This window comes from Amblyomma americanum, chromosome 1, assembly GCF_052857255.1.
Source record: "Amblyomma americanum isolate KBUSLIRL-KWMA chromosome 1, ASM5285725v1, whole genome shotgun sequence".
In the NCBI taxonomy this organism is placed as follows: domain Eukaryota; kingdom Metazoa; phylum Arthropoda; class Arachnida; order Ixodida; family Ixodidae; genus Amblyomma; species Amblyomma americanum.
Window position 1 is genome coordinate 90283663 of NC_135497.1, and position 27739 is coordinate 90311401.

The window sequence follows — 27739 nt, forward strand, 5'->3', positions numbered from 1 at the left end:
AAATATCGACCACTTGGGGTTCTTTAACGTGCACTGACATCGCACAGTACACAGGCCTCTAGAATTTCGCCTCCATCGAAATTCGACCGCCGCGGCCGGGATCGAACCCGCGTCTTTCGGGCCCGCAGCCGAGCGCCATAACCACTCAGCCACCGTGGCGGCTGAATAAACCTTGCGGAAGCTACTTAAGCCATGTTGTTGACCACTGTTTCTAGTAAGTGAGAGTGTTTTTATATTTTGTTCAGTTGAACATTTGAATAAATTGAAAAAAAAAACTTTTTATCTATTATGCTTTGGGTGAAAAATCTAATAGCAATATGTAGAGCGCCAAAAAAAAAAAAACGTCCAATTCATCAGTTCTTATTTCCGGGACGTGCTGTAGAATAGTTTCTTCCGCATTTAAAAGAAAACCCGCAAGGTATCACAAACATCCTGTGACTTGCGCGCCGTTGAGAATGAGAGGCTCGAAAGAATGAATGGGAGCTGGCGGCAAAATTGAAAGTAACACTGAACTGGCCGCGTTCAGTGCGAGAAACAGTGAACGGGCTGTTATCCGGTCGCGATGCCCAGGCCAAAACAATAAGCAGCGTTTCGCCGCATGGCATTTCGCGTCTGGCGTCTAGCATCTTTGCGCTATGACGCATTACTTTGCTCCTGAAATTGGGGATCTTTCTCCGGCCCGACAGACAAAACGCCCGACCGACGGCTTGGTACTCTGTTTAGTGTTTTACGTATGGCAAACGCAAACCAACATGCTCACTGTGGTCCGCACTGAACGCAGCGAGGTCGCAGGGACTACTTTTATTCTTGCCGCCAGCTCCCGCTTCATTGTTATCGCTCCGTCACATTCGCGGCACCCTTGAGCACGACTGCGTTCGCGAATTCCACGTTTGAGAGCACTGCTGTCGCGTCAGGAGAGCATATGGTCACGATTGGTTTTTATATCTCGCGGGCTTTCTTTTCAACGCGGAAAAAAAAAGTAATTCTTAGCACTCATCGAAATAAAAAAAAACGATTATTTAGACATTTATTTGCCGCTCCCTACAATTTGACACTGAATTTTTCGCCCAAAATGCAATAGCTATCAATTTATTTTTCAATTCATTTAATTGAAAAAGCTTTGGCTTAAGAGAATCAGTGACTACTCGTATAAAGGTAATCGTTTTGAAAATGGCTCCGAAGAACTTATGGAACGTTACAGCTGCCGCTGCAGGTACGGCAAAGAATTACATGGTATTTCTGGGTTTTTGCGCCCAAGTGGGCATAATGCACTTGCTGCTGTTGGTTTGGCAGCAGTTTTGACACTCATCTGGAGAGCAACTTTGTTAGCCAACGCGTAAAGTTTCGCAGATAATACTGTGTGAGCTGCGGTGAAGTTGAATTTCGAGAGGGGAAATTCTGCAGAGACAAAAATATCAAACGTGAGCGTCTCCCCGCTGAATTGTCTCTGCCAACAAAAAAAGTATAAAGCTAAAAGAAGAAGACGTAAAACAAAACGGGTTATGCAGTCGAGGTATCACGCGGCATCCCGTGACAGATGGGGGACCACGGAGCATAAGGTGGCATTCACGCGCTGAGCACGTTCTGCACGCGAGAGGTCTTGCATGCTTCGCTGCAGGAGGAGACTGCCAACAGAGTGAAAGGCGCTGACGAATGGAGCGGACGGCCCGAGCGCTGGCTGAGAACTGGTGGTGGGCATACCTACGAGCCCGCCAGTGCACTGAAACAAGCGTGAACACGTTCAGGAGAAACCTTATTCTGCTTCTTAAACGAATAAACGATAAGGTGTATTGCTACTACATAAGTAAACTAATTCCCTCTGAAGTGCGCATTTGCACTGAGACTAACGGAATCCATATTCGTCGCCAAGTAAAAATTTGAACAGAAAGGTATCGTTTCTTAATCGCCATTCGCAGATATCACGGGCTTCGAAGACGTCGCTTGCTGTCCATTGCCATGTGCTTCTTGATTACAGGTGAACCTCGTTATAAAGAATTTGAAGGCGCCCGGCGATTACTTCGTTATAGCCGTATCTTCGTTATAGCCCGTGTTGACCTAGCTTCCAAGGGGAATCGTCATTCCTTCGTTATATCCAATATTTCGTTACGAACCGTTTCGCTATAACGAGGTTCGACTGTATATTTCTGGACCGCTACGCTTGCTCATTCTCATTTGATTGAAGCGATAAAGCGGTCGTCATGAGCCGGGTGCTATTAAAGCTTCTTAAGCGTAAAAGGCCGCTTTTCAGGGTTGAGAAACACACGTACTCTTTCTCATCAGGCGTGTAATGATTACATTGATATCGCATGAAAATTCCGCAAACCTCCTGGTTTACTAAAAAAGCAAACTAACCAGGAGTGAAGGATGTGCAGCAATATGTTTGCGCTGGAGGCCTACGCATGAAGAAGCGGAGGCTCTGCTTTAGCCTTATCTCGCAAGGAATTAACGTCATCCAATTTCTAGTTTTTTTTTTGCGCTCTGTCACACTTTAAATGGTCAATGTATGCAATATAGGCAGGCCTCTGCATAAAAAACTTTTAACCTTGTGCGCGTACATAAGATATAATCATACGCGGTGCATTCAAAATTCTTAAAAGAGCAAGGTGTTGAAACTTTTTTGTTAGTTTGTCTCCATCGGTCTCCCACAGTCCACCGCGGCTTAAATTGCAGCGTGATGGCTACTGTAGTGTCAGTGAACATGCAGTGAAAAAATTTGAAGCTCCATTGCATGAGATGAGGAACAGAAAGTTCAAGAGCTCATTGACAAAAAATGAACTATAACTGTCAGATTTTTCTATTTCGGCGAGAGAGGCATACACTTTTCAAGTGGCGCTGCTTTCTTCAAGTTACGCGAAACTTTTAATCCCATTTTTTGGATTAGACGCCACATGCAGTGAAGTCCAAATGGGTCTAGGCGACTGCAAAAGAAAAAAAATAAGGGGGGGGGGGGGGGGCGAGACGCATCAAATGGCGCATCAGAAACGCATCAAAATGGCGCACGATTAGCCGAGCATTGCGCTCAATGCGCATGCAGCACAGGTCTTTCATGGCTTCCTGCAGGCTATTAAAACCAGCAAGGGAGGAAAGGACTGAGAGATAAAGAGAAGGCAGCGTCGGGGAGGTGTTTCAGGGCCCCTTTCAGGATATCGCTCGAAGGAACAGGCGTTACTGAAGCAAAACTGTACAACGCTCGGTGCTCTCTCTTGACCTGCTGATAAGCAAGGAGCTGTGTCAGAGCGAGCAAGAAAAAGCGTACTTTCCAACTACTGGTTTCATACTGCCATGCCCGTCTCGCTTTCCCTCGCCTTTGTAAAATGCATGGGACGAATATACTTTTATTTTTTTTTTTGCTCGCGAAAAAACGCTGCTGTTTTCAGACCGAAAAAAAAAAAACAAGGAGGAACTAAAAGGGGAGGAAATCGAGACCGAGCGCAGCGAATCGGCTCAAACGGCGGCGGCCTTTCTAAGGGGCAACTTCCAGGAGTTAAGTAGGCGCCGCTGTCCTGGCAGACGGGCAGTGCGTCGTACGCGCATAATGGTGCGTCCTGGCAGTCGTCCTTGGCGTGTCTCTGCCACCGAGCGACTGAGCACTGCCAGGAAGCCTTGCGATAGAGAGCACGCGAATTCGAGCAAAAAGAGGCTGAACAAAGACGGTAGCGGATCACTGCACCCCACAGTGGAGCCCATCTCCGCTCTCTGCCGTAAACAGGGCGCGCCTGGCCAGCGCTCCTTTTTTTCATTTAGGCTGTTTGTTCATTGCTCTGCTGGCGCTGGGACTGCCCCAAGTCGAGAGCAAAGGGACACTCACTCAATGCAAGCGCCGTGTTCGATAGGAGCAGCGCCCTGCTGTACTACAGCGACGACGGTTACAGGAAAGCAAGAGGGGGAAGGGGGAACTGGAGAGGAGGAGGCGATCTACGCACGATAAGAAAGGGAGGAGCTGAAGCGCGGGGGGGGTTCACGCGATCGGCCCGGTTTCCAAACTCTGCCGCTGCCTGCCGCACCGCGCCGGATACTCGCTCGACCCGCGCGCTCACATCGACAGCGACAGGCGCGCTGGGACCGGCTGCGGCCCGGAGCGCTTCCGCGGCTCATCTCACACGCGTCGCACGCCGCGCTCGGTTCTGACGCTGACTCGCGGACTGGCACCCCCGACCGCGCCACGCGCTGCCTCTCGCCGCGCTTCGGACCACCCGTTCGGCCACCCACGTTGGCTAGCGCCGCGACTCGCAGCAGCAGAAGACAAGCTCGCCACCTTTCTTCATCTTCATGTCCCACTGATGACATGAGCGACGATTCTCCGAGTTGCTCGTCACGACTGGACTGTGCCTCGGGGAATACGGCTTCGGAGGACGTTTCGCAAAGGCTGCTCGCCCCTTTTTAGAGACCTCTGCCTTGACAGCGGTGAGGCTAATCCGACGGAAGCCCGTGACCGCAAGGCGCGACGGCTTCGAGCGCCAACTTTCCACTGACACCTGTTGACGAGCGGTGAGTTACGCCTCTACAATGTGTTTGGGCAAAGCTGAGCGTGAAGCATGCGATTTGGCATGATCGCTTGGATATGCGGAGGTGACGCTATATTTTCCCAAGGAAACATATCGCCTCATCTCCGCGAGAAATTTCTCCCGTCCGTTTCGTTCTCTTCACCTTTGTCCGCTGTGCATGCGAGAGGACGATTTGCAGTCTGTCTCAATCCCAAGTCCACTGGGAACATCTGCACTTGTTTCTCACAAACGCGGTCGGGCAGACCTAATTAGCATTAGCATTTCTTCGAAACCTGTGAGTAAGAAACTGGCCGTTATCGCAGAAGAGAAAAGTTGCCCAGAGCTGCTGACAGCATGAGGACAGGACTGGAAAGCAAGGCGACAAACACCAGCGCCGATTGCCGCCTTTTTCATCGTATTGTTCTCTGGCTGTTAATAATGCGTAACGTGCGCTAACCAGCTTAACTTCGCACCTTGAGTTAAGATTTGCGGTTGAAATTTTGCGCTTGCAGCCTCCTTTCGCTATTCAGGGAAAAAAAAGGCGCCATCTGTTTCAAGAAGGTCGAGAGGGCACCTTCAACAGTCCTTTAACTCTTTTTTATTATAATGTAGACGCGATTTCTGAACTCAGCTTGATAGTATGACTTAATACAGTCAATAAATCTTTATATGCGTTTTTTGTTTTTGGTGCTTCAAAATTTATCAGCCGCAAGAAACTTCTCATTACAACTGCTTCTGCTCCGGTTCTGCACTTATGAGAACTATTATTAGTTTTTTTTTTAATTTTCGAGCGACAACTCTTCAATAAACAAGAAAACAAGGCAAGTGCAATAAATGACGCATTTTCGAGACTTCACTTATTGGACGCCTTGGAACGGTGATCTGAGCGCAGACAGGAGATAGCCGTTATCGTGTAAAACCATGTCGCCGCTATTGACTGCTTCCGTTTAGTTCGGTTAGAATAAAATGGACCGCGACAGACCGGGCATAACAGCCTTTTTCCGAGGTGTTAAACCTATTAAACGACGCGTATTTTACTACGTTCAGCCCGAAACAGTTTGCAGTTCTTGAAAGGAGGAACCGAGCAAGTAAGTACAGGCTGCACCTTTAATCCAACTTCGTGTCCGCCAAGTGGTCGGCTTTTTCTTCGCACTCCCTTCTTAAATGGGGCCGTGTAAGTCGAAAAGAGGCAAGGAGAGTAAACGGACCATTGTCGCCGCTCTCTTGTTGGACGAATCAAATCAAATAACGAAGTCCCCCCCCCCCCCCCCCCCCCCGGTTGACGTTGCTACACGGGCAGACCGCCGCCACGCTCACCGCTTTGCACCGTTAAACATTAAACTAGCCTCTGTAACAACATTTTTGTGCTCTTTCTTCGCTGAGTAATACTGCATTTGCTGGACTGGTAAGAATGCCTTTCAGCGGTAAAAGATTGAGTGTTTCCAGTTCTCTCTACATTGTACTTCTGACCTAGCTTTCAATTATCCTTGGGAAACAATTCTAGGCCCTCGTGCGATGGCTGCTAGTTGGGGTTTCAACTGAATATCGGCAATCATTAGTTGCAAGTCGCGGCAAACGCGCTTGTTCTTTGAGGGTTTTCATTCTTTAGACCCACAAGCATGAGTCGTTTGCGTTTTTTTTTTCTCCTGGTGTCACTTCACAGGCAGGACATCTCTTTACCAAACGCACTTCGGGAATGTATAGCTTGGTGGGGAAACAGTTTTTGAGGGCTAACGTCCATCCGGACTATGTCCCTGTCCGTGTAACATCTGCAGTGCCTATGGTACGCATAGTTCTTACATTCATGACGTACAGACACGCCTCTTTTGCAGACCAATGTTGGTGGGGTGGGGCCGGCATTTTTAGCTGCAAGCTGCTCTTTACAGCGTTTGGGGGGGGGGGGGGGGTGGTTTACTGTGACTTGAGAGTAACGCAGATCGCAATAAAGTTATGTTGGAAGGAAGTGGGGCATATATTGTCATTTATGCAAAGTGCGACAGACAGATATGCGCTGGAGTGTTTCGTCTTCAGTTCTGTTCCCATATTCATGGAAAGGCGTTCGCGATGTATGAACACAGAAGCAAGTGCAACAATGTCTACAGTGCACGTATGAGCCGTTGGTGCGCAGCCGCCGCGGTCGGGTTCCAACCCGGAGTTCCTGGGTTCGAACCCGACCGCGGCGGCTGCGTTTTTAAGGAGGAAAAACTCTAAGGCGCACGTGTGCTGAGCAATGTCAGTGCACGTTAAAGATCCCCAGGTGATCGAAATTATTCCGGAGCCCTCCACTACGGCACCTCTTTCTTCCTTCCTTCTTTCACTCCCTCCTTTATCCCTTCTCTTACGGCGCTGTTCAGGTGTCCAACGATATACGAGACAGATACTGGGCCATTTCCTTCCCCAAAAACCTATTATTATTATTATTATTATTATTATTATTATTATTATTATTATTAATATTATTATTATTATTATTATTATTATTATTATTATTATTATTATTATTATTATTATTATTATTATTATTATTATTATTATTATTGACTCAAGCACCTGTGCTTAGTTGCGCAGCGTTCCCAGTGAAGCCAGTGATCTCGCATTGTACGGCTGGGACAATGTTGACTGCGTTCACCTAATCTCACAAGCACGTGAGGCTACTCAGGATGCATCTATGGTGCGGGTTGGGCATATGTGCTTGAGCTTTGAGAAGCGCCAACTTCCGTGGCCTAGCCGCTCTAGTTCACCCGACCTTACGGCCAATCGACGAACCTTGCTGAGCGAGATGATGACACACTGCGTCTTCCAAGGAACTTGGCATCTAAAAAGATACGCAGGGTTTGACAGAGAACTCAGGAATTTCCCTAGAACTTTCGTGGCGTCAGCGTTCCTGCCATCCCGCACGCAGCCAATAATAACATTGCTCTATGGCGGGAAGCACTAAGTTGTGTGCTGTTTTCAAATTCTCGCCGGAACAAAATGGGAGAAAGGAAAAAAGAAAGAAAGAACAAAACGACCATTATTTTAATACACAAGAAATCAGCGACGAACGCTTTGAAAGGAGCACCAGGAAACGACTGTGCGACAGTCAAAAGTGCTTCGATCGGTTTTCTGGGAGCAGAGCCGTATTCAAAATGCGAAAACCCGCGGTCGCGCAGCTTGTTGGAATTCGCGGCTTTCCGGTGAAGCCAAGTAGGGCGTTGCGTGACTCTATAGGTAGTTGCTTTTATTCACATTTCCTACCTAGCTTCTTTATTAAGAAAGTTTCCTTCGACGCACATTCTCGAAATTCTTGCTCCTTGTTTTGGGTTTATTGTGGCCCGCTTTTGAAGCGGCACGCCATTTACAGGCAGTCAGATATGCATGCTGGTAACGAACACGACTGGCACACTTCTCGCAGAATTCCCTCGCCATGATCAGCGCAGCAGTCACAATATTTCTTTTTTTGTGAAGCTTGACTGATGGAACGCTAGGTAAACAGCTATTCGAACTTACGACCAGAGGCATATATGCACAGGAAACCGATCTTGCGTTCACAATTATTTCAATGGTGACTTGATCCAGCCACGAGTTTATTTAAATGCTTTGTCGAGAGTAGTTTTTAATCCGCGCTTTGGAAGCGCCTAGCGTATCCTTGCGCTTTTTGTGCTGGAAAAACGCCTTTCAAAGTGAACTAACCGCAGTTTTCTTAAATGCCTTTTCACTGAAGCCCTCTTTTCGCTGAATACATCGTTCCTTAAAGCAGATGAATTTTCTGGGGGAAAAAAATCTCACATTGCTAGTGCACAATAAAAATAAATCCGTACCCAACGATATCACGTCCATTAAGTGCAGCGAGGATGGCTTTGAACGGCTTTTGAGAGTTGCTGACACCGAATGTCAACCGTTGCTTGAACTTTCTTTTTGGAGATTATTAGATGTATCACACAAGGCAGAGTTATTCGCATTGTTCTTGATGACTTGTATTTAATGATACAGATACGACTTATGCGCCATTGTTGGAAGAAAAGCACACAGGACTCGAAGGAAAAAAAAAGTCTTCAGCAAGAACTAGAAGAATCACCGCAAATTCTCGTAATTTCGTAGCAACTGCAAATTCCCGTCAAAAGTTTTAATATTCGCTAGGGCAAACAAACAGCGAGCTTTAGCAATAATCAGAGTTCCTTTATAGGCACGTCAAAACGATCGAGACCGGAGGGGCTCATCATTATACTGGGAAGATAAGTCTGCAGTTTAAACTCTGCTCTGCGCAGGATGAAAGATCGGCAGGCTGCGTTCGAAGCGCGCCGTATTCGCCGCAGGCAGCCAAGCCGAAGCCACCCAGGCCGTGTGCAGCGTGGCAGTGCGACCACGGCGAGGAACACAAGCGTCGCGAAAACCCACCTGCATCCCTTCATGCGTTGGCCAGATGAAAGAGCAACAAGCTCCAGTCGCCAGCTTCGCTTCCTGTATGCCTTAAACGCCTTTCTCTCGGGCACACGTCGCCAAATTGAATGGGCAAGCGGAACCCCACGCTGGCGAAGAAACCGGAGCTGCGGTAAATTGCCGTTGACAAGCGCAGAGTCATGTCGCTGAAGAAAGGCGCTTCTGACTAAATGATATCCGTTGTTAACTCTTGTAAAGTTATGCGGCAAGGTCCCGAAGACACGCACACATGGACAGATACAGCCACGCACGTCCACGTCGCCGATATTTCCGTTTTATCATTTTTTATTCGCTTCGACTGATGTTGCTGTGGAAGCGCGGGTGACGCCCTCAGCACACTGACCGTCTAATTTCTCTGAAGAAGGCTATTTTCGTGTTGTTCACTTATTTACTAACGCCGCCGCGGTGGAAGAGTGGTTACGGCGCTCGGCTGCTGGCCCAAAAGACGCGGGCGAAATTCTAGAGGCCCGTGTACTGTGCGATGTCAGTGCACGTTAAAGAACCCCAGGTGGTCGAAATCTCCGGAGCCCTTCACTACGGCGTCTCTCATAGTCTGAGTCGCTTTGAGACGTTAAACCCCCCATAAACCAAACCAAGCTTATTTACTAACCAGCGGGAACGAGTATCCGTGTTTTCGGGTTTCCGTCGTCGTACAAGACTCAAGGATTAAATAATAACAGCAGCGAGTATTATATATGAAACAGGCGAACGAGCGGTGGGCTAGAAGAGTTGAAGCAATGGCCCCGAAAAGTAAAACAATTAACTCTAGAGAGTGTGTCATGTTTAGGCTCAAGCCTCGGTAAGAAGACGGCGGTTCAGCTTGGTATGGGGAGGGGTTAGACTGGGGCTATAAGCCACCACAACTGGGTGCCGACGGGCAGCAGGAGGTTTTCACCTCCCCCCTGCGCGCTATCGGCAGGAACAGACAGCTCAGAAACCTGGCAAGGTGCGCCGCGCGATAATCACGGCCGCCCATACTGTGATCGCCGTGTCGGCGCGCATTTGATCTAGAAATAAAGATTTGCGTGGGAAGCGGCATTTCGCATATTTTGTGTCACCCACTGCTTGGCTTATCGTTCTGGCAAGCAAAATTATTCAGCGTGGATATATGTGCAGCTGCAAACCGCCTTCTTTCATAATGTATTAGGTGATACTGGTTCAGCAAACCTGAGTTAGCCGCACCAAATAATTGGCAGAGATTTGATCATCACTTGGTGGTTGTATGTGGGGTCCAACCTAGCTGTCATCTAGAAAGATTCCGTTTCAGTTAATTCGGCTACATAAATTCTGCTCAACGGGCATCGTTTGTAGTGCCTGCCTGAGGTTGCCGTTTGGTTTTCAACGATTTCTTTAACGAATATTATGGTTCTTGCGATATGTGTGTAGAGCCGTTCGTTTTAATTGTTGCATCCCGAGCACATTTCTTAGAAATCGGGTTAAATCTGATTTCTGCCTGGAAATGACCCTTCTAGAGCGCACATAAAAGCAAGGGAATGAGGGGCTCGTTAAGATATGCGTATACATGAAAATGCAATGAGAACATCCGTTTCCGTGAACAAAGCTGTAGCAGCCGCACGAAAATTGGCGGATATTATGTGCTTATTCCAGAGGAGTGTTCGTTAAGTTGGTTGTCTTAAACCTCTCAACGCTTGTTTTTTATGACGTGACTTAATATGAGGATATCTTCGAAAAGTAACTTTTAGAAGCGAGACGCCAAAACACGGGTACGGGCTATACCCGTACCACACTAACGACGTCCTGCTCCAAGGCTTTTTTCCGTTTAAAACAGCCTATCCGATGTTTAATGACTGTTTTCGCAGTGTACAAGGCAGGCAGGTATTGCGTGAACGCGAAGTAATGCTTATAGGATGTTGACAGTTTACAGTTATTTGTACCATAATTTGAATTAAAGAACTACCACCCAATTGTGCCCCCCCCCCCCCCTCCCCGAATGCTGGCAAAAATAAAACCCGAAGACAACGGGTCTTATATATCTGCCAGTTTTGTTTAGGCTAGCAGATCAAATCAGGAAAGAAGTCGCGGCGCGGTTTAGATTTTCTTGCACGTAACTGATGACGTACTCAGTGGAATTTGAAATTTAAATTTATTGAAATTTCAGCAAATACAGTTTTCTGCCGTGGAACCGAGGCAAAAGGTGACATACAAGTCACCTGACTGGGCCTTCGGCGCCAGAGGAGATATGTGCAGTTACATAACAAGGAGCAGACCCGCAGCAGGAAAACAAAATAGTCGGTTACAGGTGACGGACATGATACATATATATATTGAATATACTCAGGAGCAGCAACACATGAAAGTGATCATTTACATGGCATAAGAGATCAATTTGTGATAGGTCAAATGCAACTATACTTCAGAAAAAGAACAGAAACATTTCCGTATGCTCCACCTAGAACAATTTAGCGTTTTTCCTGAAGGTGAACAACGAGGATGATTGATCTATAGTATTATATCAAGTATATCGGGATAACTGTTCAAAAAATGCGGAATATGCCTTTGGACTAATTGCATTTCATACTCAGTTCATATTCGAGGTTCTAAGAAAATGTTTCTGAAGGCATAATGCGGATCTGTGTTAATTTATGTGCTTAAAAACGATGCAAAGCCTGTTCTGTATTGTAGGTACACAAATTCTGACAGTCACTGATTGCAATACCGTAAACAGACGACCAACTTAAACTCTGAGTTTTTCTTCATGCAGTGCAGACTACGCTGTACCGGGAAGTCTAAGTTATGGCCATGAAATGTGTCGTGGACAAAAAGCGCTCAATATTAACCCTACCACTGTACTTCATAAGGGAACCGGGGCTACCGCGCGCATTTTTGTGCTCTTATTGCGTGCTCTCGGCGTTAGGCTTAAGTCACCTAAGTACGATGCGAGGATCAAATATGGACCTATAGGGGAAAACAAAATGCCGGCTACTTTTGCTGTCCCGTACCGTTAATATGGTCGGTACACGTCACCAAAGACAAAAGGAGCAGAGATACGTAAAGGTGAGCACTGCACGTTGTCGTGAAGAAAAACACGGCTCATGATTTTTTAAGAGTGCCCAATTTGAAGGTAGCAGAAGTAGAACGCCCCTTATGTATTGATATCTCCTGTACAATTTACACGGCATGCACTATACTCTTGTAAACCAGCGCAACGGCTCGAAGCCAAACAGAAAGAGACAATACACCTTCGAGCCGTTGCGCTGGTTTACAAGAACTATGTCTGACCAACTCGCCCACCAGTTCATGATGCACTATACGCAGTCGACGTTTCGATTACAAGCGGTTAGTTTCGGCGGCACGCTGCACACATACCCTACACATGTTCTGAAAGGCCACTAATAATGGTTTCTGGTGAAGGGTAGCTAGGTGCTAGTTACAACGCTAATGTTGGATTGCACAGTTAACATGCTGTAGACTTTCTGTCTAATGGGACCACCTTTCTGTCTAACGGGGATGCGTTCTCGAGAAGCGCTTATGTTCCCCCTCTCTGGCACACCATCTTTTCCTTTTACATTGCACTACTAATTGTAAGGTAAAACGTTATTACTGAAGACAATAAAAAGATTATTCTTTACTAACTAATTGACTTTGGAGGAAGAAAACAATACTGCAGACTAGGCCACGCGCGACTCATTTCATTTCACTGAGCCAGAACATTCCATCTTTGTTAAAGGCTTGGTTACCTTTAGTTGGGACACCTGGTATGTAAATGGGGAAGGGCTGTAGATTTGGAGAGTAATACATGGTTTACTCCGCCTCACGAGTCACACGCAGACGTTGCAGAGCGCTCCGACGCGTATGAAAAGATGGGCACAAAATGTAGCTTCATGTATTGGTTATGTGAACGGGTTTGGGCTGTTGCTTCGAAAATGATCGCTGTCAATATATCTTACATATATAGGTAAACAACGCGGAAACATGAAGAGCTGCGAGGGGATATGGTGTGCTTGTTCGTTGGCTTCACTTATTGGCTAATTCAATGCGCGCATCCTGCTTCACTACATGAATATTTTCAAATGGAGTCAGGATAGCATGCATTCATGCCGAACATCTTGCACTATAGGTAGGACCACCTGTTCTATAGCGTTCCGAAATTCTGCTGACGCCTAAAACAGTGACCTTCGCAAGAGGACCAAACACGCCGAACATTAGAGACTTTTTGTATAGTGCGTACTGCCACGGCTGCCGATTACCGCGCACCGCGCTCAGCCACTGCGCATGCGCAGATCGCCCTGGGGCGCCACGTGGCGCCATGGCGCCATGTGCCGGCCAGCTGCGTGCGCGCTTAATTGCCGTGTCAGGGCCTCTAAGCGTGCGTGCAACGGCAGCGCGCCGTACGCGATAAGCGGCAGCGGTGGCGGTACACGCTATGCTAAATGTCTCTACTTAAAAGGTATCGCTCCCGAAAGATACTTTCCGAACGACAAAAAGAATACTATACTGTGCCGGGTAAACATTACCACGCCACCGGCACATGCGGGGACACGAACCAAACAAAACCACAAAGCTTTTCTTGAGGAAGAATAAACTTGTCGAAATTAGAAAGAAAAAATGAACAAACTAATAGAGACTAGCAAGCAATGTGGATGACGGCGATAGCTTTCGGGCCGGTGCACAGTCGTCGCAGTATTGATCGCTACGCTCTTCAGACTTATAGCTGAACTAGCCTTCCGCCAATTTCCTCGCCTCCCGAACTCGCAGAGGGGCTAGGCCCACTTGGATAACGGGACTAAGCAGGCGCACTCGCATGCACGCACGCCCTGGCGTATTACCTGCATAACATACTCACCGGTAATCTGGGTTAGCTAAGAGGTTTCGGCAACCGCGCCACAATTCAGAGAGCGTCGCAGAAGTGCCCATTAGCAGCCATCCTTGTGAATATGCTGTGATGACCGGGCCGTTCGCCGCGATTGCAGCACTTCAAATCACGTTTTTTTTTCCGCCAGAAAACCTATTTAGAGCGGGAGGGAGCACTTCTCGAGACTATTCATCACCTCTCTAGCCTTCTGCACATTGAGCCCGTGGTTTTTTATGTACGTAGGTTTTGCTTATATTTAAGCCGGACAATTTGCACAGCCTATACGTAAACGTTCTTTCTTGTGCCTTGCTTCGCTGTGTCAAGTTACATTTGTTTAATGCCTCAAGGTTTAAAGAAAGAAACATCCTGAGAAGTACTAGCAATAGTCTAGGCGTTTCCTAATAATTTTCCCCCAAAAGTGTGCCTGCGATTTAGAAATTTATTTCCTGACGAAAAATTCATTTCCTACTTGGCGCAGCCCGCACCCGCAAGAGGTGCCGAGGCGGCGAGTCGCCCACGGGAAGCTGCTGACCCGATCGCTGAGGACTGCCGGCACTCAACCTGCCGCGCGGAACTCTCAGCTTCAAAATTAATGACAGAGGTGATAAGGCTCACCGTGCCCATTAGCATTTAGCGACCGAGATAGAATTTGAATGAGAGAGAACATGGGATTCGTGCGCGAAGCAGGGCTCACCGGCGCACGTCTGTTGTGTGTGCGTGCGGAGGATTGCCGTATATCTCTCTCTCTCTCTCTGTTTGCAGTTTTCTATGGCCCTTGTTCCTTTTTGGCGTTTCTTCTTGTTTTTTGCAAAATTTTTTTTACTACGCGGTCATGCTGACTTATCAATAATTTAAAAATGTAAACGTTTCGAAGGTGCTTATTTGCAGTGCTCTCGGAAAATATACAGGCATTTACTCGCAGCTTTCAGCGATTTATTTGCAGAAATGTTTCGCTGACAGCGAGAATTTTTGCCGCTGTCAAGTATGAACAGACTTCGTCAGAAATGTTTGGACATCTAGCACAATTTGCTTTTCAGCCCTGCAGTGAATCAGTTTGAGCACCCTTGAAGTTATAATTTTCTGTAAGGTATGTACAAACCTTGCTCTCACCTCTCGCATGTCCAGTAGTCTTGGACAAAAACTTTGAAGATTGGAATATGGCAAGGTACTGTTATGGAAATATTGAAGTTAACATTCTTCCGATGCATAGCAAAATGTTTATTTCAACGTTTTTCTATCGCTCGCATCGAGTAGTTAACACTGCCTTAGAAGATCAATGGAGAACGTTTTTGAGGGTAGCAAAAACGTTAACAGCAAAAGAACGCAAGCCTGCCGACGTATGATCTGCGGATGTAGTGATTGTTATCTTGAAATCTTACAATGTAGGAAAAAATTGCGCTCACGAAATGTTCCCATTGAAAAATGCTTTTGTCCAGAATTGGTGGGTATGAGACATTTTGGTATTTAGGTGGGTTGTAAAAGCTCCACTATATGCTATATAAGCAGACCGTGTGGCCCAAAGACTTTTGACTGTACAATCTGTACAAAGACTGTGCAGTCTCGTCTGCACCACGCCCCAACAGAAAATTTCTGTTCTAAGATTACACATCAGCGACATACTTGATATTGTAGCACAAATAAAACTTGTGAGGTGAAACACACTTTTAGGCGATTTAAAGGTGCAAAATACATCTGAATTGAAAAAAAAAATCACAACATGTTCTAGACAGGATGGTGACCCTGAGGTGTGGATGACTTTGGATTTTGCTGTTTGAGTGTTCTGTGTAAGCGGACGGGAAGAATGGTATCGCGTATGGCTTTGCAAGCAGACCTGGCTATTCGTTCGGATGAATAACCTTGATGTTATGTGCGAGGCAGGGGTAGGAGTAGGATTGTTTCTATGAAGGCCAGCAACCCTCTTCCAGAGGTGCCGGCACCTTCCCATGCGTACTTCGAAACACGCAGGTGCCTTCTCGGAAAAATTTGGTTTTAACTGCGTGGTTAAAGAAGGCAGCGTCCATGCAGTAAGTAGCCGGTTAATCCTGTGGAGGGTGGTTTAGGTAAGGGGCCGGGCTCTGCTTCCCGGCGATTCTGGACAATGCTCCCTTTTCGGACAGTACACGCGTTATGAATCAGACCCACCTAGGTCAGAGTAGGGAGTTTTAGCCGCTGGTTGCCATCGCCGGTCCGCCGCCCCGAACGGCCAAGTGAGAACTCCCACCTACCACTGTGCATTTGAAGCCTGACTTTTCCGGTAAACATCCACGCTAGTACGTTTTCGGGCTCTCTCTATTGTCTTCGGACAGCCGATGAGCGCGGGTGCTTTTGGTTTTGACATAATACGATGCAGAAAGCGGAGGTACTCCCTCATAATGCTGCCGCAGTAGAAGAAGCAGAAAAAATTTAGTGTAGTAAGCGCTTATCTTTGCTGGCGCATTTAAAGCGACATGGCTTTAATTGATGTGATTAAAACATGCGATACGGGACCTTGATAGCTCACATTATGCTTACGAATGAAATTCACAGACTAGCGCTGTCCATACAACTAGTTCTTAGCAGCTTCCGCAAATGTGATCTGTGTGGTTCGCCATCAAAGCAGGGATATTATAACGATTCTATTCAAATTCTATTCTTACGTCATGCTTTCCTCCTATTCATCATTGCTTCAAGCGACGCCAAGCACCCGCGATCGGCGGTATGTTCCGGTTGCTCAAGCGGGCTATTTCAATATAATCGAATGCTAAAGAATAGTTATATCATATACCGTTCTAAATTCTCGGCCCTTTGAGCTTAGTCTAAATGACTTTAGTCTTCAATGAAGATTGAAATTGTGGCTGAGGATTGTACATTCATCCTGGTAATTCTGCAGCGCAACCACAAACTTCAAACAGAAATAAAAACGCCCCTTCGGCGTTTTTCAGCTGAAATATTTGTCCTTCCATATTTGCGAATTGATCAAGTATGCCACACTTCGTTTAGCTTTCTCTCGAGTGATCCGACTGTTTTAGGGAACACTCCGGTCAGGATTGGGCACTGGTAAGAGTGCTTCTCTAGTTTATAAATTTCACTCTGAGTGTCCTCGGTGGTTAAGCGAGAACCCAGAATGCTCAGTCTTTTAACTGGTGTACTTTTTGTTTATTTTACCACTCTTTCATACGGCTTGCTATTTTAGCTTTGCCGGGTGTCTCCTTCCACTGTTTGCGAAGCACGGTTCGCTTGTTTGTTACGAACACTTTGCGCATGCATGCGAAGAGGGCCGTAATAACAAAGCAAAATCACGGTCAGAGTAAACAGTTATCACGAGAATTGATCGGTGAACTGCGCGAGCGCTGAACGGCCTGCGCGTAAACACTTATTAAACCTTTCAATGAAAGGAAGCGTAATGAAAGAGCCGTTGCTACTCTAAAGCGCTTAGGGAACTTGGGGAGCACTTAATCAGTAGTATGCTGGGGGCTTCTTCAATATAGCCTTAATTAGAGCAAAGTAAGGGCCGTTTTAGCCGATGGAAGAAGCGAAAAAGTGCTCACAAATCTTAACCGAACCCTTACGAACTACTGCATTAAAGACGTTCTGGGTTGTTGTTTTTCTTCGGCGGAAGGAGAGAAAAGGCAGAAAGAAAGAAAAAATTGCAAAGACGCCCTACAGTACATATTACTGCGCTCATCGGAGGTAGCTTTTGTGATTCAAAGCAAACAGGCTTTTTGTTCCCATAAAGTACACAATGAAAGCTTCTTGACTATTTCCAATCGGTTGTGCGCAGATGAAGAAAGCAGAGATGTAAGTTAGCAGGACTGAACCATGCTGTTGATATTGCCGGCGGAAAAGAGAAAGAGAAATTTCCTATTATCAAGAAAAAAGAAAAGAGACGGCATGATTTGTGCATGGTATACGACAATTTTGCTTAGATGGATGTCGGAAGTTGCATGAAGCACCATGTATTCAAATGAAGCCCCCAATGGATCTTAGATTAGTTTTCGACTCCAAGCAGCAGCGTCGGTCATACGTGGAAGTTATGATGATGCTTGTTAGTGAGCTAAGTGCACGTTGAACTAACCAGGGCGCGCTTATATTTCGTGCTTTTAATCGCTCTTATAGTGGAAGCAATCCTACCGCTTCCTTCCCATCGTGAAGCATCTAGAATGCGCTAAATACGAAGACTTTCTGGAGAACCGTTTGTATTACGTTAAGGAGCAAGACGATGGCTTCCTGATAGGTTTTAACACGGCAGCTTTTAAAAGCGTCCCGTTCAGAGGAGAAACCACAGCAGTTGTTGAATTGTCGAGAAGATCGGGATTGGTCGAGAGGGTTATGACGACGACCACGTGACCTCGCGCGGGTAATTCAAACACTCCATAACTATGATGCAGGACTACAGTGATGACGTCACTCTATAACAGCGTAGTGCCTCTGTAGTAAGAGTAACAATTGCGCTGAAAAGAAAAATGGTCGAAGCGGGACTCGAACCACTTTCCCTTGGATCGTGAGCCGTGTGCGATATCCGTCGACCACAGAGGAACGTTCATTTGACTTGGTTAAAGGGAGGCCTTGCGTGTCTTGGGGTATAAAAAAAAATAAAACATATCAAAATAAAAAATAAAGAGCAGTGTCTGTGAAGTGATATGCGAAAAAGACCCCCGGACAGCTGAAGGGGCCCATTAATGCTATCACGTCATATCCTGAAGGCGGAGCTTAAGTGTCTCCGGGATTTTCGTTGTTTAATTAGTGCACAAAAAAAAAGAAGACACAGTTAGCTTACTAGTGTATTCCAGCAGCGTTCCTGCATATTAAAAAAATACTATGCTACCATTGGCGCCATTTTCTGCTGCTTGCATCTGCAGCTCCGCAGCAGAAAATTGGGGCCATATTTTGCGAAATTTTTGTCCGTAGAACGCAGACGAACACAAGCCTAACCTGAGCGTCTGATCCGAGCCGTGTCGCGGCTTCCTGGCTTCCTGGGTGGCACGAAATTATCCAGACCAAAAGAAAGTCTTACGCAATTTCGCTCTGCTATCTTTTTCTTTTTGCGTGGTAGTAATTTTAGCTTCAATACATTCAACTGAAAAATCATTTTTGCTTCCACATGGAGCTCTTAATTGCGCTCTGTGATGGCGGCCAAAGAATTCTTCAACCCAACATTATCTACCACGGACACGTAAGGGGCCGAAAAAGGGCATCGTTCAAAATAGCAGTGACTGTCGCATGCGTCTCATGGAGGAGTTACTGAACGTATATCGTCTGTAAAACGCAATGAAACTATGTCATTTTCTCGTCTTTTCGCAAAGACGCCGGCTATGCAAGGCTGGTAAGGAAAGAAGATGGCGTGCACCGCATGATTTAAGCACAAGGCGTGCCGCTGCAGCTGCGGCACTGTCGGGGGAGGCAGCCGACTCGTCACTGCACAGAGCGACGCCGGTTACTCTGAGAAGAGCACAAATTCCAGTCCCGCGCCTCATCTCGCGCGCGCGCCTGACCTAGCCGGGAAGTCGGTGCAAAAATTCGACCACGCCATTTGTTACAGAAAGATCCCGCATTCGTGGGTGTCTACGCGTACGCCTGCATACCTGATCCCAGTGCCAGACCCGGCTCCTCCGCTTAAATTTTAACGCCTAAATTGCAGCCGTCACTGTCGATTACGACCGTTATCAGTTTGTTGCCGCTTGTAAGCGGCATGGATTTTCTTCCGCTCCGTTGCGGAAGAGTTCTGGTCCGCGAAGCCTGCGGTGCTCAGTTTTGAGTAGGCGCCCGACAGCAATTTTATTTCCCGCTAGAGAGCTATTTTTTGAGTCGCTTGGAGTTGCCGAGGGTGAGAGGAAACGCGACGCGCTGTTTATCCAGAAACTTTGGTTTCGACGGACGAGCCTCGAACGCACGTGCCAGCACGTTCCTCGTCACAGTCGAGGAAAGCACGTCTATATAGGGCCGGGGGTCGTCTGTTTCGCAATTATAAAGCCCGAGGCGTCGAACAACTTTGTCCGCGTAATCAAAATATAGTTTTCGGGCATTTTTGAGCCGCTCCGGCGAAGAATGTGGCTGCAGCGTAGTACGCGGAGTTGACCTTCTCTCACATTTGTTTTCATCCGTTTGCAGCCTCGAGTCTGTCGAGCATTACTCCCCGGTGCTGCGTATGTACGCTGTTGACGCGACCACTTGGCCTGATTGCCGCGCCGGCGGCGGCCCCGCAGGGGCGACCTGGGCGCACACCCAGTTTCGGAAATTTCTTGCATGCCGCCGCTGTTGCTGCGGCGCGTATATACGCGTCGCGGGCCTGGAGGAAAGGACGCTGTGCATGATTCAAGACGCGCGCGGCCCGGAGCCGCTCGCTGATGGCGAAAACGCGTACGCGCCGTGCTCGAGTAAGCCGAGCGCACCCGGCGTGGCAGTGGCCCATGTGCACAAACCCAGGGGGCGCCCCCGCAGCGCTGGCGAGGTACTACATGTACCTCAAGACTGCGTTCCTGCACGCACGCCGAGCGTGCGGGAACGTGCACGGCGTGAATAGACTTTGCGCGAAAGAAGCATGCGTTGAGCCGCGAGCTCGGCCTCTTTCTTGATCACTTTTTGCCACAAATCCTTCAGCTGGACGACATTGAAAGTGCGCCTATCTCTCCCTCTTTCTTTTTACGTGCACCACCGAGTAAAATTCGTAGCGCGTACATACATGCCTCTGGATGCCGATGCTAAAAATTCTTGTGTTGCTGTAGAGCTGAACTGCGCAGAAATATTGCAGAAAACACTGGGTAGCGCTAGGTTTTCAACAGCTTCACCCGAGGCCGGGGGAGCCATAACCTGGTGCATTCACAAGGTTTCTCTCCATCTCTCTTCGCCTCTCTGCAGACTTTCAGCTTGGCAGGGGCGTGACTGGGGCTTGGTTCACTACTGGCTTCGCTTTGTATTTCACCTGGCTTGTGTCGTTCATTTGCAAAAGTTAGTCATTACAGTAACTGTATATTTGTCGACCTGCACTGAACGGTAAACACATGGGGAGTAACACTATGTAAAAATTTAAAGAAAAAAAAACGCTCAATAGCGTTAATATATAATGTTTCTCTTTCAGCTGCTACTAAGCGCGAAACATACATCGGCAGCGGACTCACGAGTCCGCGGCGCCTTACTGCGCGAGCAAGCAAACTTTTTTTTTTGGTGAAAAAGAAGTTTCTTGGTCCCAGAATATATACGAAAGATCATAAGTGTACAGACGAGGGCCCCATAGTCAAAGACTGTACCGGGACCCTCATTGAACGGTGCATGTCTAGAAAAAAGAACACAGCACGCTTCTGCACAGTGTGAAAGCATATCGAAGGCGTGTTTTTTGGTGACTACGAAATTCTATATGACAGGCCCCAATAAACAGTCGTTTGAAATGACATACGTAAAAACTGAGCTGATCCTCCCGTAACGAAGTGCTCTGTTGGTTAATTTCAACCAGCTGAGGCTCTTCGACGTGCTCCGAAACTTGAGCATGCTGGTAGTTTTTCGCCTCGCCTCAATCAACATAGAGTAGCTCCATGTTGATCCTGTAGCGAGCCACGAGCCTGCTACAGCCGTTGCGCCTAGCCACCACGTTCGGTATGCAGCTATAATCTCTAAATGCGACCACAAAGGACACGAGCTGAGCACGACGCGCATGCCACAGCTCGCGCATCTTCCTCAATCTAGGTCCTTTAGCGCGCTTCAAACTGTCTGTGTCGTAGGCAGTTCTGTTGAATACCATGCGATCTTGATATGCGTTTAGCGTGTATTTTTGCGAATGCTATAGCCTTCTATGAACAAGAAAAAAAGAGAAAGGGAACTTTGGCTCCGTTTTTCAAACTGAAACAATGACGAGAAGTTTTTTTTTAAGGTTCCCATGCAGCCTCACGGGCAACGGTCCTTGCGCTAAAGCGGCGGCGTTCTTGGAGGCACTAGATGTTCAGGATAGTAAAAACTAAGAGTTTCATTCTTTCTTCCTGCGGTTCTTAGTGCCTGAAGCGATCGGGGAACTTTCTGGAAATACTGTAGGTTACTATATACGACCGCTTCTTAGCCGTTACCGAGCATTTCCGAATGAAGCTGCTCAGAATTTTCTTGTCTGTTTAGACCAGTGCCATTTTTCCGGTCAGCGCAAAAAAACTGACTGCCGCCGAACCTGCCTATAAGGAGCTTGTTGCTCATTTCCCCCATCGCCGTCATTTGTTTTTGCTTAGAAGCTCGATAAATATAATTGGAGCCGCGGAGCATATGTGACCTGGTATGCTTACGCATCGTGCTGCAAACCTACACACTGACATAAGATCGAGTAAAGACATCAAAGAATGCAGAAGTCAAGCGTAGATTTAGACCAAAAAGGGTTGCCAAAAACGCAAAACATATCGCGCACGAAGTAAATGCTTCAATCAGCCGTGCCTTGGTCCCTTTTTCTTGTTCCTCGTCTTGGCCAGTTTGGAGGAAAGCACTGCTGACCGTAAAACCTCGCCGCCCGTGATTTCGGGATACTGAATGACCTGCCAAGAACAAGAATTCTTACTGTTTCCCCCGGATTCTGTACCTATACCGCGGAGTAAACGCGGGCCAGAAATCGATAGTCTATAAAATGGCCCTGTACGGGCGCGCCCTCTCAGCAGCAGCAGCAGCGACTAAGTTCACCGCGACGACGCTGCTTCGAGCGGCCTTCCCAGCGAATCGAGGCAGCAGCGAGGAGCCACTATTGCGTTATCAGAGGGGGAGGGGAGAGCGAGAAACAAATGAGCTGGTCACTCGGTCGGGCAGCCGCGAGCCCCAAGCGCCCCAAGCGCTCGCGGTTTTCCCTCGCGGTCGGCTGCACGGCTCGAGCGGCGCCGCTTTTTGTCCCAGGGCTTCGAGGCGAGGCTTGCGCTCATACTCTTCGCGGCTGTCCTCCACTTCCTCAAGACTGCTCAAAGGAGGCGATTGCCGCCGCCGCTGCTGCTGCTGCCGCTACTCCGACACGCTCGGGGCGTCGCGTTCGTCGAGCGTTTGGCACCGCTTTGTCTTCTGGCGCGGATGTCCACATGCCTGCGGGCTTCCGTTATGCCTGAGTGGAATTCGGAAAGCGAGTTAGCGGTCCTGCGTAGTCACATGCGCACTTTCTGGGGACGCACTTACCGTGCTTGTGCCGCCGCGGTGACTCAGTGGTTACGGTGCTCGGATGCTAACCCTAAAGACGCGGGCTCGATCCCGGCCGCGGCGGTCGAATTTCGATGGAGGCGAAATTCTACAGGCCCGTGTGCTGTGCGATGTCAGTGCACGTTAAAGAACCCCAGGTGGTCGAAATTTCCGGAGCCCTTCACTACGGCGTCCCTCATAGCCTGAGTCGCTTTGAGACGTTAATCCCCCCAATACCAAACCAAACTTACCGTGCTTGTACCATTCTTATGCGATATACACTGCTTCAAAAAACTTGAAGAGCAGTTGAAGACTTGAGACATGGGCGCAGGAAAAAAACAAAGGCGTCACAGTCCACATTTTCTTTCATTACAAGGAATTCAGCACAAGCACTTCTAGTTCCCTTGGCTGCCACCATGTGGCGCATTGGTTTGAACATTCGAAAATAGCGCGCTGACGTTATTCGTGACGTCAGAAAAAGAGAATAACCGAGTCACCTCCCACTGAAGCGCCATAGGCCACTGGGCTTAGCGGACGCTGTCCCAAATTCCTGATAACGTACGCCGTCCACGCCTTTGACGCTGCAATGTTTTTAAACTTTCAGTACCATTCGGATCAGCAACCACCCCAGTAATGAGAAAATGTTGTTGGTTTTGCGAGAACCGACAACATAATGTGTGCAACAAAAAGTTGGAGCCATGGCTGCAAAAGACGCGAAAAGGTGCTCAGTTAGGGTGTGTTTGCGTTAAGCGTATGTACCGACTGGAGAGCAGTACTCAAGACTACTAAAGCGCGCCCACGCGGCGCCAGCTAGTACCACGCGTTGAGGGGAGTTCGTTGTCAAGGGGAATGTCGCCGCGCTCCACAGAATGTGAGTGCTGCTGAATCCACGCAAGCATTTAATGCAGAAAGGAAGACGTCGGTATAACGAAATGCAATTAATCGGCTCAAAAATAAATTACAAAAAATTGAATAAAGATAGCAAAGGCACTGCAGAATAAAACATGCATGTTGCTATACTGTCCTGTTACTTGCGTCACGAGTCAGAACACGATAGGGCAGAGGTAACGCAAGCCTCGTCCTCTATGTTTTTCTTGAGTTATTTGCTCCGGCGAGTTTTATTTATATGGCTCGTTATGGAAGAAACACGAGTTAATGACATCCTCGCTGAAATGGAGAGGAGGAAATAAACATAGGCACGGCATGTACTGCGGAGAACAGGTAACCGTTGGTCCTTCAGGTAGATTACAGGAGAATGTGAGCGTAGCAGTGGACGGCAGAAAGTCAGGTGGGCGGATGAGATCAGGAAGCTTGCGATAGTAAGGTAGCCGCAGAATTTGAGGTTAATTGGAGACACCATTTCTCTGCAGTGGACTTAAGTGGAATGCATGGAGGGAGGAAAAGACGGGACAGGGCCCATGTATCCCGGATGCATTGCGAAAAGCTTGTAGGAAGTCACGTGTCATTACTAAGCCTACCTAATGGGGCAAATAGCAACGACATCACTGTCGCTAAGGGGCGGCGTGGCGGCCGGCGCGGGTAACGGAGGGGCCCGGGAGGAGAGAGGTACATCATGTGGATGGCGCCACCGCTGCTTTCCGGGGGGGGGGGGAGGGGCGGGGGGGGCAGCTTCAACAGTGACGTAACGTCATCTCTTCCTTCCTCCGTGGTGAGCTGCTAATGATGATGATGAACTATTGTTTGCGCATAGTGGTTTTGAAGGCATTGCTCCCAAGCTGCTTTGGACTCCTGGTCGCTGGCGACCCATCAGTATGGAGAATAAATCCAACGAGGCAAGTACACGCTACTTTTACTACATGCTGTAGAACCACAGGTTTAGGTTGTGCTGACCCGATCATCTCCTCTGCGGCACCTTATCGTGACCCCAACAACTGGTTTATTGCTGTGTACGTGAGGCGGCGAACTGCCGTCCTGCATTTGAAGTCAAGCAGGATCTTACGTGACAAGTCACCGCAAGGTGAACTGAATGCCTAACGTGTAGCGAAAGGGTAGGTTTCCTACCCGGATTTCTTGAATCGCACAGCTGGTTGAATACTGCGCTGCAGCTTTTTGGCAAACGGACTTTGAACCACTCGTTTACTTAACCTCCCCTCCTCACTAAAAAAGTAACGAGCGCCCCGGTTTGCAAACGCGCAGGCTGAGCGCCAGTTCTGAGTGGACTGTGAGCACACTTATCCCCTTGAACGCAGCAACTCTCCTCCCTGCCATCCACATACTTTTAATACGTTTCCTGCGCTCTCGGCCACCCTCACCGCTCTCGCTGCCAAGCCCACCGACAACGCACACACTGTCTGAACCCTTACCGTCACCACCCACTGGAGAGAGAAAGAGAGCTTTTATTTTCCAGCTCCAAGTCCGAACCCGCTTCCGGCAAGCGTGAACCGCTCCCACTAGGAACTGCAATGCACTCCCTGGCCTCTTGTAGGTCGGGACACCCGAGACGTGCAGGATTTACCAGCGGTCGCACATCGTCGGAGCTTGGCGCACAAAAAAAAACAGCTTCTCTCTTACGAACAACAAGCGTGGGGCATGTCTACAACGCATGAGTCGTCATCCGCAGAGCGAAGAACATGAAGTCTAACAGCGCCTGCTGGGCTCGAGGGGCACGGTACTGACATCTGTCTCCCATGTCAGTGCGGCTACACTTGCGCACGAACACTGTACACCTAGAACCCAAACGCTACCTCCAGATGTCACTTGCGGCTCTGTTCCTCACTACGAATGCCCTCTGCAGTTCGTCAAGGGGACATACATGTACTGCATGACCCCATACACAAAGGAATCGCAGTGCAACGCTTGTCAGCCTGGCGTATCCTCACATGTAATCCAGGCGACTAACCGCTCAAGTCTCGTTCCTTGTACACGTCGCCTGAATATATTTACAGAGCTTATACGCCAGCGACCGCGCAAGTTCCGTATAATCGTCAGAAACTTGATGGCATTTGCGCTAGGAGGTGTGCACCGTGACAGAACAAACGCCTCCGGCTCGTTCCACAAGTTTTCTTCCTAAAAGTGCCCCAGTCCAGCCTGACGCTTCCACGATATCGCTAAAATATTCAGCAATCCTCGCACAAAAGACCGGCAGGACCGGCCATACTTATCGCGGACAGCGAGCGTGCGTTTCGCCAAAGGTCATCGCGCGTCGCACCGCTGAAGGAGTTTTTTGCTGCTCCCCGTGCCCGGAACCTTGCCTTTGTTCCCGTTTCCGGCCTCTTGTTTTCACGCTGGGAGAGATTAGCATTTTTATTGGAGGGATCACTGCCGATCACCCAGTGCTCGCGACAGCTCTCTCGTCTTCCCTCTTTTCATTTCCGGGCACTTGCCGGTGCATACGTGCTGTCTGTTCTCGTTTGCGCGGCGCGGGGCAATTTCTGTTGTCTTGTTTCCAAAGTTGGGGAAGTGGCTGCGGCAGTGAGTCGCCTTTTGTTTTACCGATTTTCCCCCCTCTTCTTACTTCATCAGTGGAAGCGAGAAAAGAAGGTAATGCCAGGATGGAGGAACTTTCAGAGAACTAGGCCGTTGTGCGTCCCGTGAACCTGCCTGCACGTGATCACGTCTAATAAACAATTTAATGCTGGACCGACACAGATACAAGAAGACTGAAACGTAAATAGATTAGCTAAAGATGCAAAAGGGAGCAGAGGCGGACGTAAATAATTTCTCAAGCTAAGAGAATACCTCTTGCATAACGTATGCGCTTCCTTTCTCGCTGCCATTTCATCCCTGCGTTTGTGTGAGATGCATATATATGTTTGAGCACGAGTGCACGTGTTGGTGCGCCCACGTGCGTTCGTATGTATGTACGCTAAAGACTCCGTGTTGTAAACATTGCTATGTAGAATTAGGGGAGCGGCTGTTTGAAATTGCATACCTTGCGCTGCGAGAGGCAAGGTGAATAAATAAAGGGAAAGACAAAGCTGACCGCAAATCCCATGCTTGGGCATCCCGCACGGCGCGTAGAAGATGCTCGGCAAAAACAGAGAAGACTAACGGGAACACACTCGCGAAGCGCTCCACAGTCATACGGCGGGCTTTACGGTTCGCTTTGTAGGCTTTCATGACACACTGGGTCGGATGTTGTTTTCTGCGCAGGCGGCGCTTGAGGGAAGCAGTCTAGGATATTATTTTCGGGAAACCGGGATGGAAGTCCTCCGGACCTGCGTCGAGCATCCAATATGTAGACGCCTATCCAGTCTTCTTTCATCTAAATGAGAGTCTGCGTTCGCAGAATCCCATTTCGAAGAAGGAATGGCGTCTTTGAAGGCGGCCCCCAACCTCTGGCGTGCACAGTGCGGGGGAAGCTCAAGTCGGCACCTGAAGATAACTCGAAGGTGGAGCCATATAGGATAAGAGACAGAGATTGCGACATTAAGTGGGCGAGCACAATTCTTTGCAGGAAAAGTCTGTGCACATCTACACATTGGGCGGCTTCGGCAGCACGAAGGTTGTCGACGACGCTGCAGTAGACGAAACTACAGCTATGTCCCCAATGCGGAAAACCAAGGTCGCTTTTGGTTGTGCGGCTTTGAAGGTCTCTATTTTCACACATGAAGTATCGGCCCACATGGCTCACTGGATGCTGATTGTGCTCAGTGCGGTAGAAGTTCTGCGGCAATTGTTATAAGCAGGAATATTAACCAGGCTGAACGTAACCACGCAAAAAAAAAGAGACGTAAGGTTGTGACACACAGGACAGGTCTAGTTACATGTCTAGTTATTTTTCTTCGCTGCTGTACCCGACATGAACCCTTCTCAGCATGCAGAACTTCTCGTCCTGAACGTAACATTTTCGTCCAACCATCAATGAGCCGACTTGGCGCAGTTAATCGAAATTATCTGCCGAGAATATAAAGGGTCAGAATAACCTGGAGAAAATGTTTTCAATAGAAGCTGGCCTGTGAGA

The 27739-nt window shown here is 48.2% G+C and overlaps 1 protein-coding gene across 1 annotated transcript in view; it reads left to right on the forward strand.

The window, feature by feature from the left end:
* Nucleotides 1-4127: 4127 nt before the first annotated feature.
* Nucleotides 4128-27739, forward strand: part of LOC144111339 (uncharacterized) — a 415712-nt gene continuing 392100 nt past the window's right edge. Inside the window, exon 1 of the mRNA XM_077644647.1 lies at nucleotides 4128-4488. The gene's annotated coding sequence lies outside the window, so the exon portion shown is untranslated. The remainder of the gene's footprint in view (nucleotides 4489-27739) is intronic.